Below are 12,609 nucleotides of genomic sequence, written 5' to 3'. Positions count from 1 at the left end.
AAAGCTGTGTTGGTGGGCCAGAATCTCAAGGTAGGAATGCTTGGCTCCTCCCTCTGGGCAGAGCATTGCACAATGGGATGTTATAGTTCTTATCAGTCATGCAGTGACATTCAATAGCCCATTATCAGCAGATGTCTCCCCTGAGGGAGGATTGATTGTGGAAGAGATAAGGAAAGACTGCCCACTTAACACCGGACAACTGCCATACAGATGGCAAATAGAATACATCTTGCTTTTCAGTCTGGGACAGGAGAACAAAAGAGAATGAGCTGAGAAGGCGGCACTCTGAAAAGCAAACCAGAACTGACAGAAAATGAATGGGACAGAAAACAATAATTCTGAAAGTTTTATTTACTATCAAAATAAATCACAACCACCCAGCCCCACACAATCCCGATCACACAACCTCAAATATGGATCTCACTTCTCCCAATCACCTTTCAATCCCATCTCACCCTAGAAGCTGTGGAATTGAGTAATTTTGGCATGCGATTGAGGTGGGAACCAGCCATTTTGAGGTGGGATTAAGCAATTTTGGGGTAAAATTGAGGGATTTCAAGTGGGATTGAGTCATTTTGAAGTGACAGAGCAATCCACCTTGGCATTTGGAGTGCAAAGATACGGAGAATACTACCAGATATCCCCCAAGAACCCACAAATCCTCCAGAATATGTTGCCAAACCATAAATTCCACCTCAAATACCTCTTAAATGGTGGGACTTTTGACATCCCTGGTCAATACCCTTTTTAGTAATTTTTCAAGTGCTTTTAAGTGATAAAGACAAATCAGAAGAAAATTAGGGCCAAACCAAAACCAGAGAGCCCTTGAGCATCCCCTGGGCACTGGACAAAACAAACTCGGAAGAAATTAAACTTAACCCTTCCTAAAATGCCTTGAGGAAGATTTGCTCTTCCCACAAGTCACTTGTGATGGAAATGCAAACAAATCCCAAACATTACTAGACCAACAAAATAAGCAATTCTGTGGCAATTCCAAATTCCATCAGTTCCAGCACAGCTCCAACTCATGTGCTGGCAGGTTCCAAATAAAGAAACGTGGAAATTTGGCCCAATACAGATTATTAAAAGGAATGGAAAGGTCTATGTAGCTGTCACAAAGGTGACAGGGACAACGAAAATAATGATTCTCATATTTGGAAAAGCCCCCAAGCCTGTGAATTCAGGAGTTACTTGGGAATTTAGCTACTTGAGCTGGACTTCATGTAGGATTTAAGCACCCTTGCGTTCCTTACCTTGGGGTGAATAATCCTTGTCAGTCTCGCTTGTAGGATTTGCTCCCTTTCCTCCAGTGATTTTAACAAACTTTTCAGGGAAGGATAAGAAAATATTTTCTTTACACTGGGCACCCACAACAGCCATTTTCCGTATAAGTTCTCCCAAAAGTTGCTCAAAGGAAGCTGCATCCAAGTTTCCAAGAGTTCCTCCAGAAAGAGCCACAAGCTCCTCAGAGGAGGGAACCAGGCTGTTGTCAAAGACAGTTGGGGTCAGACAACAGTGCCCTCAACTGTCTGTGCCAAAATAATATCTCAGTCTGGTTAATAAAATTGTTAGAGAGATGCCTCTGCCCCATTTAAGGTGCTAACAAGACCAAATCCAAGGTGGATTTTATTGAACAGTAAAAGTGAGGTAGAGAGAGACATGGAAAGAAAGAGAAAATTGGGAGAAAGTAAGGGAGTGACAGGGACAGAGAGTTCCCCTGGGGTGGGGCAAGTGTGACATTGTCCCCTGTGTGCGTGGCCTTCACAGGGTGGTGGTTTTACACCTGAGCCAGTTTGGGTAAGGGGGGTGGTGTTCACCCCCCACCCCAAGCAGGGATTGTCTCACTGTTTCAGGTTACAATGTAAGGTGTAACCAAAAGTGTTTTCAGTCACCATCTTCATAAACTGTTAGAAACAGGTGGGGCAGTGTTCTTTATCTCTTCCATGACTCAGCCCTGATAATGCCCTCCAGTTGCCATCTTCTTTTAATGGGCCATTGAGTGTCACTGCAGGACTGATAAAATTACATCATCCCTGTGGTAGATAGGGACAGGCGGAGCGGAAGATCACGGAATGTCACGGAAAGATAGACCCCTTCCCCCCCCTCTCTCCCCTGCTTATCTGCTAACCCCAGGAGTCAGAAAAGAATGTAGCCACACCTGTCCTGGTAAAATTCCACTACCCACTATCCTCCGAGACCCCAAACCCCCCTCTGACGTAGCAAAGACTCCTAAACCTATATAAACCCACGAAATAGGATAATAAACGCTTTTCAACCGTCTGCCATATTGGTATCTGCGTGTGTTGATTAGCCCGAGTGGCTTGGACGAGACCAGGCCGCCGTGCTGCCATCTGAACCAGGCTCCTGGTTGTCTTTCATAAAGGCAACATACTGGTGCCGAAAACCCGGGACAAAAGAAGAAAAATTTGCCCGGCTGACGGGTTTCACCTGGACAGAAGCAGCGGCCAGGACGGCGGGACCGTACCCAGGCGTAAGGGGAGACGTCTCCTAGGATCCGCGGGCGTCATGGACGCAATGGCCAGGATCGTGAGTGCTATTTATTCACAGTGGGGTATTGGGTGTAAGCTCAAGGATTTTCATCTTGCCATGGCGAGATTGCTTGAGCTAGGGGCAATCGAGCGTCCCGTGGATGTATTACATCCGGAAATATGGGACAAATGCACTGCCGCGCTAGCCGAAGACACAAAATCCTCCGGCAGCGGCAGAAATCTCAAAGCATGGGGCAGAGTAGAAAAAGCCCTACGCAAAGCGATAGAGGAGCAGGAGACATGGAGCGCGGCGCGCACGTGTTTATTAGTTACTCCTAAACTCGGGGTGGGGGCGGGGACGCAGACTGCCCCTGAGAGCGATCTGCCCGGCAGCGGGGACCCAGGGGGGCTCAGCGCGACACCCCCTCCCCCAGATCAGAGCCCACCCCCCCCCGCAGGAACCCCCCGCGACACCCCCGCCGCCGAAAATCCCCAAAAACCCCCCCCCGCGCAAACCCCCCGAGAGACCGCAAATTCCTCCGAGCCGCCGCCGCCGCCCGCCCGCGATCCGATACCGGAGACGCAAGAGCACGCGGAGCGCTTCTGGCAAGGGCTGCTAAAAGAAGCCCGAGCTGCCGAAACGGCGGTTTGGGAAGACGGCGTGGCCACGCCGCCCCCCTATGCCTTTGAACATGGCGCCGGGAGCGAGGGGGAGGGGCGGGGCTCGGGCGGTCCCGGCGCGAACACCCGAGGGGGGGAGCGCGATCTCGGGAATGCGCGCGCGCGGGAGAAAGGGGCGGAGGGCGGCGCGGGACACAGAACCAATCGGCAGCTGCGCCGGGAGCCGCCACCGTATAAGGGAGAAACCACCCCCCGCGGTAGGCGCGGCGAGCCGGGGGGGCGGGAACGGCCCCTCCCCCGAGGGGGGGAGCGAGCCCGGGGCCGAACAAAACGGCATGGAGCCCCGGAAGTACGCTGGCACTCGTCTTCCGGCTCGGAGAGCAGCAACAGCTCCAGCAGCTCAGGGGAGCTGACGGAAGCTAGCGATGGCTCCGATTCAGACGAAACGGAACCGGCACGGCTTGAAACAAAGCCGGGTAAAGCTCTAAGCCGCGCCGAAAAACAAATACAATACGAATCAGCCCAGTTTACTGACTGGGGGAAAATAAAGATAGCTTGTGCTGAATGGTCCCCAGCGGCAGCCATACAAGCCTTCCCAGTCCGGCTTACCGGTCCGGAAGGGAACCAACAAAGGGTCTATACCCCGATAAACCCAAAAGATATACAGGCAATTGTCAAAGCCATTGCGGAAAAAGGGATCAACTCGGCTATAGTTACTACGTTAATCGATGGTCTTTTTAGCAACGATGACTTGCTTCCCTTTGATATCGAACGGATAGGGCGTATGTTATTAGACGGGGCGGGAATGATCGTCTTTAGGCAGGAGTGGGAGGATAATTGTAGAAAGCAGCTAGCCCAGGCGTCCGGCGCGCGGCAGCCTCTACACAGATCGAGCTTATCCAGACTGATAGGAAAGCATGATGATATGATCACACCACAGCAGCAAGCTGCACAGATGCAGGCTGAGGAGGTCAGAGCAACCACTCGGGCTGCTAGAGAGGCAATTCGCGCCGCCTCCCGAGTCGTGGCTAAGCCGGCACCATGGTCCACCGTGAGGCAGGCAGAGAGCGAAAGCTTCACACAGTTTGTGGATCGCCTGCAGGCAGCGATAGATTCCTCTACCCTGCCGGCAGAGGCAAGGGGCCCCGTGGTGGCCGACTGCCTGCGTCAGCAGTGCAACTCCGTTACTAAGGATATCTTACGTTCCCTGCCAGCCGGGGCTAGACTGGCGGACATGATCAGACATGTAGTGAGGGAGGAACACCTGACGCCCATTCAGGCAGCTGTCCACACCCTGACCAATGCCATGGCGTGTTTTAAGTGCGGGGAGGCGGGTCACATCGCGGTGAGCTGCCCACAGCCGGCACGGCGGCCCGCCGCAGCGCCTCCGCCCCAAACACGCCCGCGGGGATCCTGCTGGGGCTGCGGGAGGAAGGGACATCTGGCTAGGGAATGCAGGTCCCGGGCCCAGGGAAACGGAAAGGGGAGAGGGCCAGCGGGCCGCACCCAGCCCCCTCCCGCTGCGAATATGAGGCGGCCCATCCATGCCAACCCCCAATGGGGCGGGGAGCCCTCGTACCCCATTCTCCCACAGGAAGCAACCAACTTCATACCCCTGCCAGCGAGTATCACGGCACAGCCTGCGGCGCCTTCGTACCCACCGCCACCGCAAGCAGCGCCTGTGCCACAGGGTCAGCAGGGGGCGCCCCAGAACAGGACAACCCCTGGGTGGCCTTGGCCCTAAAAATAGGGAGGGAACCCCCGAAAATCTGGGGGACATGCCGCCTTTATGACAGTCAGGACCCTCATGTAATAGGACTTCAGTTTTGGGCAGACACAGGAGCAGACTGCACAATCCTACCCCAAGCCCTGTGGCCCCGACACTGGCCGTACAAGGAAGTATCCCCAGTGAACGGGGTGGGGGGGCTGTCCCGGGCCTGGAAAAGCACCCAATTGGTAGCTATAACGCTCCATACAAAGAAAGGACCAGAACAAACAGTAGCAATCCACCCCTATATCTTGCAAAACTCCCCACCCCTGATAGGAAGGGACGTTCTCGCCATGCTAGGAGTCAGGATTACAAATTTATGATGAGGGACACTGCTGTGCACCCACTGCTGCCAATCAAACTCACTTGGAAATCACCAGACCCCGTATGGGTTGAGCAGTGGCCCCTGTCAAAGCCTCGAATGACAGCCTTGCTGGAACTGGTCGACCGCGAGCTACAAAAGGGCCACATCGAACCCTCCACCAGCCCATGGAACACCCCTGTGTTTGTAATCCCCAAGAGATCAGGAGAAGGCTACCGCCTCGTCCACGACCTGAGGGAAGTAAACAAGACAATTCAGCCCATGGGTCCAGTTCAGACACTACTGCCCGCGAACTCAGCCATCCCCGAAGGGCAGCCGTGCGCAGTGCTGGACATCAAAGACTGCTTCTTTTCAATACCCCTGCATGCTGAAGACAAAGAACGGTTCGCCTTCTCCATCGTGTTCCCGAACGGCGAGCGACCTAACCTCCGCTTCCAATGGAAGGTGCTACCTCAAGGCCTTGTGGACAGCCCGACCATATGCCAGATCACCGTGGACAGGGCACTGATGCCAGTCCGACACTCCCACCCTGCTGCGACCATCATTCAGTACATGGACGACATCCTCGTCGCCGCACCATCAGCAAGCCAAGTGGATCACCTAGTGTCCACGATCACGGAAACCCTCCAGGCCAACGGCTTCGAGATCGCGAACACGAAGATCAAGAGAGGACCGTGCGTGACCTTCCTGGGAGTGGGGATCACAAACTCCTACGTGACCCCACCCAGGATAAAGGTCCGCCGAGACATCAAGACCCTCCACGACATGCAACGACTCGTAGGATCTCTGCAGTGGCTCCGCAACATCATCCTAGTTCCGCCAGAGGTCATGGACCCCCTGTATGACCTCCTGAAAGGAAAACACCCGTGGGACCCCAAGGAGCTGACGCCGCAAGCAACGAAATCCCTCGACTTCATCGAATGTCAGATGTCCACCAGCCTGCTTGCCAGGTGGAACCCGGGCGTACCACTGGACTTATACGTCCACTTCACGCAGAAGGGAGGAGTGGGAGCACTTGCCCAAGGACCTTCCGAAAAATCCCAGCCGATCCAGTGGGTGGTCCTCGGAAGACCGACTCACGCATTCTCCCCAGGAGTTGAGTGCATTGCTAACCTCATCACGAAAGGCAGGAGACTCGCCCTGAGACACCTGGGAACCGAGCCGGCAAGGATCCACCTCCCCTTTCGCAAGCGACCGACCACGGAGTCAACTGCAATATCGGAACACCTGGCCCTCGCTCTCACCGGCTTCGGAGGAGAAATCTCCTACGCCACCAAACCACCCTGGACCCAGCTACTGACCATCGTCGACATAGATGTGCCACCGAAGGTCATGGACCGACCGCAACCAGGACCAACGGTCTTTACAGACGCCTCCTCCACGACTTCTACCGCAGCAGCAGTGTGGCAGGCAGGAGACACATGGCATTGTGTCAAAACGTGTGACCCCACGCTGTCAGTGCAACAGCTGGAAGCAGCAGCAGTGGTCTTGGCATGCGGACTTTTCCAGGTCGAACACCTCAACATCGTGACAGACTCTATATTCGTGGCAAAGCTCTGCCTAGCCATGTCAAGACCAGGTGTGTCAACATCCACGACGGCCTCCATGCTTGAAGAGGCACTCTCCTCACGCCAGGGCACCGTGTCCGTCATCCACGTCAACAGCCATAACCCAGTCAAGGGCTTCTTCCAGACTGGCAACGACAAAGCAGATGCCGCAGCGAAGGGAGTGTGGACACTGCAGGAAGCTCGTCAGCTGCACGAGTCACTCCACATAGGGGCCAAAGCACTGGCAAAAAGATGCGGGATCTCGACAGCAGACGCGAGGCACGTAGTGGCCACCTGCCCTCACTGCCAGAAGTCACCCCTATGGACCGGTGGAGTCAACCCGAGAGGCCTCAAGGCATCAGAAATCTGGCAGTCAGACTTCACCCTCTGCGAACTGCTGAAGCCCCGAGCATGGCTTGCAGTGACAGTGGACACCTACAGCGGAGTGATCATAGCGACACAGCATCTCAAACCCAACTCGAAGGCCACGATCCAGCACTGGCTGACAGTTATGGCATGGCTTGGTATCCCCAAGCAAATTAAAACTGACAATGCCTCCAATTTTATCTCTAAATCAGTGCGAGAATTCGCCTCAGTGTGGGGTATCACCTTAGCACAGGGAATCCCATATAACAGCACCGGACAGGCCATTGTCGAGCGAGCAAATCAGACCCTAAAAGCCAAGTTAGAAGTGTTGGCAAAGGCAGAGGGCTTTGCCAATTCCATCCCCTCAGGAGACCACACGCGCATGCTAGCAACCGCGCTGCTAGCACTGAACCAATTCCCTAGGGGAGATGAAGCAAACAGTCCCATTCGAAAACACTGGGCCACCCAGACACTAGAGGAGGGCCCACAGGTCATGGTCAAAAACGAGCTAGGCGAGTGGGAACGGGGCTGGAGACTGGTGCTTACGGGACGGGGGTACGCGGCAGTTAAAAAGGAGGGCAAGATCAGGTGGTGTCCACTCAGGTCGATCAAACCTGACCTTAAGAATGAAACTAATGGAAAACTGTGAGTTTTCGTTCGCAGGACACGCTCGTGGACCGTCCCCGCGACACACACACACCTGCTCCAGAGGGAGACAACGGACCACCAAGCCACCAGACAGAGCCTGAGCGTCCCACGGCGGTGAGACCCAGACTCGCACAGTGTCTCTGTGCAATCCTGCTGGTGGGGTTTGTGGCCGGGGGGCAAGCCGACCCAGGCCACTACCCTCACCAGCCGTTCAGATGGGTCATGCAACATCTCTCAAGCGACAAGGTGTTCAAAGAGGTCACCACCGCAAACGCTCCATCCTTCGTATTCCACATAGCCGATCTGTTTCCAGGGCAACCGAAAACACGGCCCATAAACCCACGTATCGTACTCATGTACATATCCTATTGGTGCCCAGCGTCCAACCCAGGGAAAAGGTACTGTGACTACCCGGGATGGGGACATTGTGGGTATTGGGGTTGCGAAACCATTGTTACAGATGCCAGACCATGGGCAGACGGGTGGCAACCACAGGAGCCCGACAAATTCTTACAGTTCACCTGGGCACCCTTTGGCTGCGGAGACCACACTGCACAGCCTAGACAACGGGCATGCGTAAGTTATAACATGACTGTCCTACAGCCAGATCACCCTAGCTGGGCCATGGGTAGAACATGGACAGTGGTCCTCAAAGGACCGAGGAGGTGGGTGAATGTGAGAATTATCAGGCTCCAACCGCCAACGCCTCGACCAGTGGGACCCAACAAAATTATCAGGAATGTGCTGGGAGGGAAAAACACAACCCATCTCAAAACCCTGACCCCAAAAGCCACTGACACCCCGACCGGCCTTGCAGATACCCCCCAGATAGGCCGCATGGCTGAGTCAGACCCAAACCCAATCTTTCGTATGCTAGAAGCTACCTTTTTAACCCTAAACGAAACCAAACCGAACCTAACTAACTCCTGTTGGCTTTGCTATGATATCAAACCCCCTTTTTATGAAGGCATTGCGTTGGACACCCCCTTCAGTTACTCCTCGGCCAGCGCCCCCCACCAGTGCAGATGGGACACTCCCCGCAGAGGAATCACCCTGAGTCAAATCACAGGACAGGGCAGATGTTTTGGGAGTGCAACCTTAGCGAAGCAGAAAGGCAACTTCTGCACTAAAGTTGTCAAACCTAACAGAAAAACTAGCAAGTGGGTGATCCCATCTGCGTCTGGGATGTGGGTTTGCCAAAGGTCCGGAGTGAGTCCTTGTGTGTTCCTTGACAAATTCAATGATTCTACTGATTTCTGTGTCCAAGTTCTGATTGTCCCCAGGGTCTTGTACCACTCAGACGAAGAAATATACCATCTTCTCGAAGAACCTAACAGACTCCACAAAAGGGAAATCATCACAGGTATAACTATCGCAATGCTGCTCGGCTTGGGAGCAGCTGGCACCGCCACGGGCGTCTCAGCCATCGCAACCCAGCAACACGGACTCTCCCAGCTGCAAATGACCATCGACGAGGACCTGCAGAGGATCGAGAAATCCATCTCCTATCTGGAGAAGTCAGTCTCTTCACTTTCAGAAGTAGTTTTACAAAATAGGCGGGGACTTGACCTTTTGTTTATGCAGCAGGGAGGACTGTGTGCAGCTTTGAAGGAGGAATGCTGCTTTTATGCAGATCATACAGGAGTCGTTAAAGACTCCATGGCAGAACTCCGAGACAGACTGGCTCAGAGAAAGAGAGACAGGGAGACCCAGCAGAGCTGGTTTGAATCCTGGTTCAATCAATCACCTTGGCTCACCACTTTAATTTCCGCCCTGGTAGGTCCACTGGCAATACTGCTTTTGGCTGTTACCATAGGACCATGCCTGCTGAACAAACTAGTCTCGTTTGTTCAAGCCCGTCTGGAAAGGGCAAACATTCTGTTCGTAGGCCACCAACAAATGCTATAAACCAAAAAACTGCAAACACAGTCAGTAGCTAAAGCCTTCAGCACCTGCCTTAAAAAATCTACCCTGATCTACTAAACCACCCTTTCCTTAACAAGTTACAAGTCTGTACCTCACTCCAATGCCTCTATCTACAACTACCTCATTTTGTATATGATAAGGAGGGGGGAGGTGTGGTAGATAGGGACAGGCGGAGCGGAAGATCACGGAATGTCACGGAAAGATAGACCCCTTCCCCCCTCTCTCTCCCCTGCTTATCTGCTAACCCCAGGAGTCAGAAAAGAATGTAGCCACACCTGTCCTGGTAAAATTCCACTACCCACTATCCTCCGAGACCCCAAACCCCCCTCTGACGTAGCAAAGACTCCTAAACCTATATAAACCCACGAAATAGGATAATAAACGCTTTTCAACCGTCTGCCATATTGGTATCTGCGTGTGTTGATTAGCCCGAGTGGCTTGGACGAGACCAGGCCGCCGTGCTGCCATCTGAACCAGGCTCCTGGTTGTCTTTCATAAAGGCAACACATCCCATTGTGGGATGCTCTGCCCAGGGGGAGGAACCCAGCATTCCTACCTGGATATAATCTCACCCTTGCAACACCACGACCACCTTGCCTACTGCATTCCCAGAGGACAAGAGCTCCATAACCACCACTGGACCTTCAGAAGAAGACCAGACCCTTCTACAGGATCACCTCTTTGACAGAATTACATTCATCACTCCAACAGGACTGCAGCCACCATTTCATCAGACTGCTACCACCACCCTGAGCAATGGGGTGTCAGGTTATATCCTGCCTCTGTCAGATTAAGCCAGTGTTTCTCTATCATTGCCTTGATCTTACATTTCTTATTCAGTTGTCATTCTGGCTTAGACTCTCTCCCTGGTTTGCCTTCAAACCAGTAAAAAACTCAGTGTGCTCATCCCTTGTTTTCCTCCCAAAACAGAATTTCCCATCCCCAAACCTTTGCTAGATGGAGGAGAAGACTGTGAGGAAGAGGAAGGAGCCCTGGGACACCCAGGCAGGTGAGGAAGAAGTCAGTGCCCCTTTCCCCCTCTCTCCTGCTCCATCTCCTAGCCCAGCACAGGCCCCGGCTGCAGGACAGCCCCGCTGACGGTGCCCTCCTGCCGGGGACGCACTGGGGGGATCTCCTTGTCCTTCCCTGTGGCACAGAGGCAAATCCCATCCTCTCCTTGTAATTCCTACCCCAGACAAGAAGCTGAGGATGAAGAGCTGGGAGGACAAATCCCCACGGCAGAATCTCGTGGAAGAGGCCTTTTTGAGCGGCTCCATGGCAGAGGATTCCAACGGGAAGGAAAATCCCCAGAGATCCCACAGGAGGAGGGGCTGCAAACCCAGCCCAGGGTGCTCTGAGGAGGAAAGACCCACCCTGGGCCAGGAAGGTGGGCAGAGCTTCAGCCAGAGCTCGGAGCTGGTGGTCCCTGAGAAGCTTCATGATGGGGAGAAGCCTTACAAGTGCTTGGAGTGTGGGAAGAGCTTCAGGCAGAGCAACACCCTGATCTGCCACCAGATGATCCACATCGGGGAATGGCCCTATGAGTGTGGGGAGTGCGGGAAGGGCTTCAGCTACAGCTCAGAACTCATCAGGCACCAACACATCCACACTGGGGAGAGGCCCTATGAGTGTTCCGAGTATCAGAAGCAGTTGCGGACCAGCTCAAATCTCCTCCTGCACCAGCGGATTCACACGGATGAGAGGCCCTTCCGCTGCCCCGACTGTGGGAAGGGATTCAAGCACAACTCCACCCTTGTCACCCACCAGCGCATCCACACCGGGGAGAGGCCCTACGAGTGTCCCCAGTGTGGGAAGAGCTTTTCCAGGAGCTCTACCTTGACCAAACACCAACGGAGGCACCTGTAAGGGAAGCCCTACAAGTGCATCAGCTGCAGGAAGAGCTTTGTGCACTGCTCCAACTCCATCACCCATGGGAGGACCCATCTTGGTCAGAGCCCTGGTGACCCACATTCCCACTGATCCCTGCCGAGAAGACACCTGGAAGGTGATCTCCACGTCCTCCTGGATCCCCATGCGCCCCTGGATGAACATCCATCAGGACTCTGATCTAAACTGGAAATTCATTGTGAGGAAGTGATTTGTTGACTTTACACCCCAAAAAAAATCTCACCTGCTCTGTCCAATTATTTCTTCTTGTGGCATCAAGGAGTGCTGCATGATCTTGGAGGTCTTTTCCATTTAAATAATTTCCTTCTTCACCCTGTCTAAACAACCAAAACTGGGGTGAAAAAAAAAGAAGTTAAACTAAGATATCTTAACCTGCACCATTTACCGGGATTTGGGGGTGAATGTGGGGTTGGTTCAATGGAATATTTGGGAGAATTTGGGTGTTCTGAGGCTTTCAAAGCCAGGGGACATGTCCACAGTCTCAGAGATGTGCTGGCAGAACGTGTCCACCTGAGCCCACCTGTTCTCCAGGAATTCTGGTTGTCTGTCCCAGTCCCTGGCCTGGGTCTCCCCATTTGGGATGTTCTCCCAAAGTGTCCAAATCGCTGCTGAAGTGCCCGAGCTGATCCTGGCTGTAAACGTTCCTGTCCACCAACCTCTCCTGGTCAGTGCCATGGGAGGTGGAAGTTTAGGGGCTCCTGGGGGGACTAGAAAGGGCTTCTGTCAATTTTGTGGGCATTTGTGGTGCTGGGAGGAGGCTTCGCACGGTCTGTGAGGGAGGTTTGGGTCCCTGACAGGTCTGTGTCAGGGCTTGGAGAGAATTTGGGTGGGTCTTGGGGGAGATGGACAGGGGTTTTGGTGGTTCTTGGGGACATTTATCTTGCAGGGAGTAGTTGGGGGGTCCTGGCTGGGAGCTGTGGGGTGGTTTGAGGAGTCTGGGAGTGGATATGGGGCTGGGAGGGGGTTTTTGGGTAGTCATGATCCCCCAGAACCCCAAAGCAGCCACCAGACCCC

The 12,609-nt window shown here is 53.8% G+C and overlaps 1 long non-coding RNA gene across 1 annotated transcript in view; it reads right to left on the bottom strand.

Moving 5' to 3' along the window:
- LOC140682134 (uncharacterized) overlaps nt 1-12,609 on the bottom strand; it is a 48,499-nt gene that overhangs the window by 9,198 nt on the left and 26,692 nt on the right. Inside the window, exon 4 of the long non-coding RNA XR_012053397.1 lies at nt 11,819-11,912. This is a non-coding gene — a long non-coding RNA (uncharacterized lncRNA). The remainder of the gene's footprint in view (nt 1-11,818; nt 11,913-12,609) is intronic.

Source organism: Taeniopygia guttata, chromosome W (genome assembly GCF_048771995.1).
Source record: "Taeniopygia guttata chromosome W, bTaeGut7.mat, whole genome shotgun sequence".
In the NCBI taxonomy this organism is placed as follows: Eukaryota; Metazoa; Chordata; class Aves; order Passeriformes; family Estrildidae; genus Taeniopygia; species Taeniopygia guttata.
Note: the sequence above shows the minus strand (reverse complement) of the source record. Positions and strands in the feature narration are given on the sequence as shown.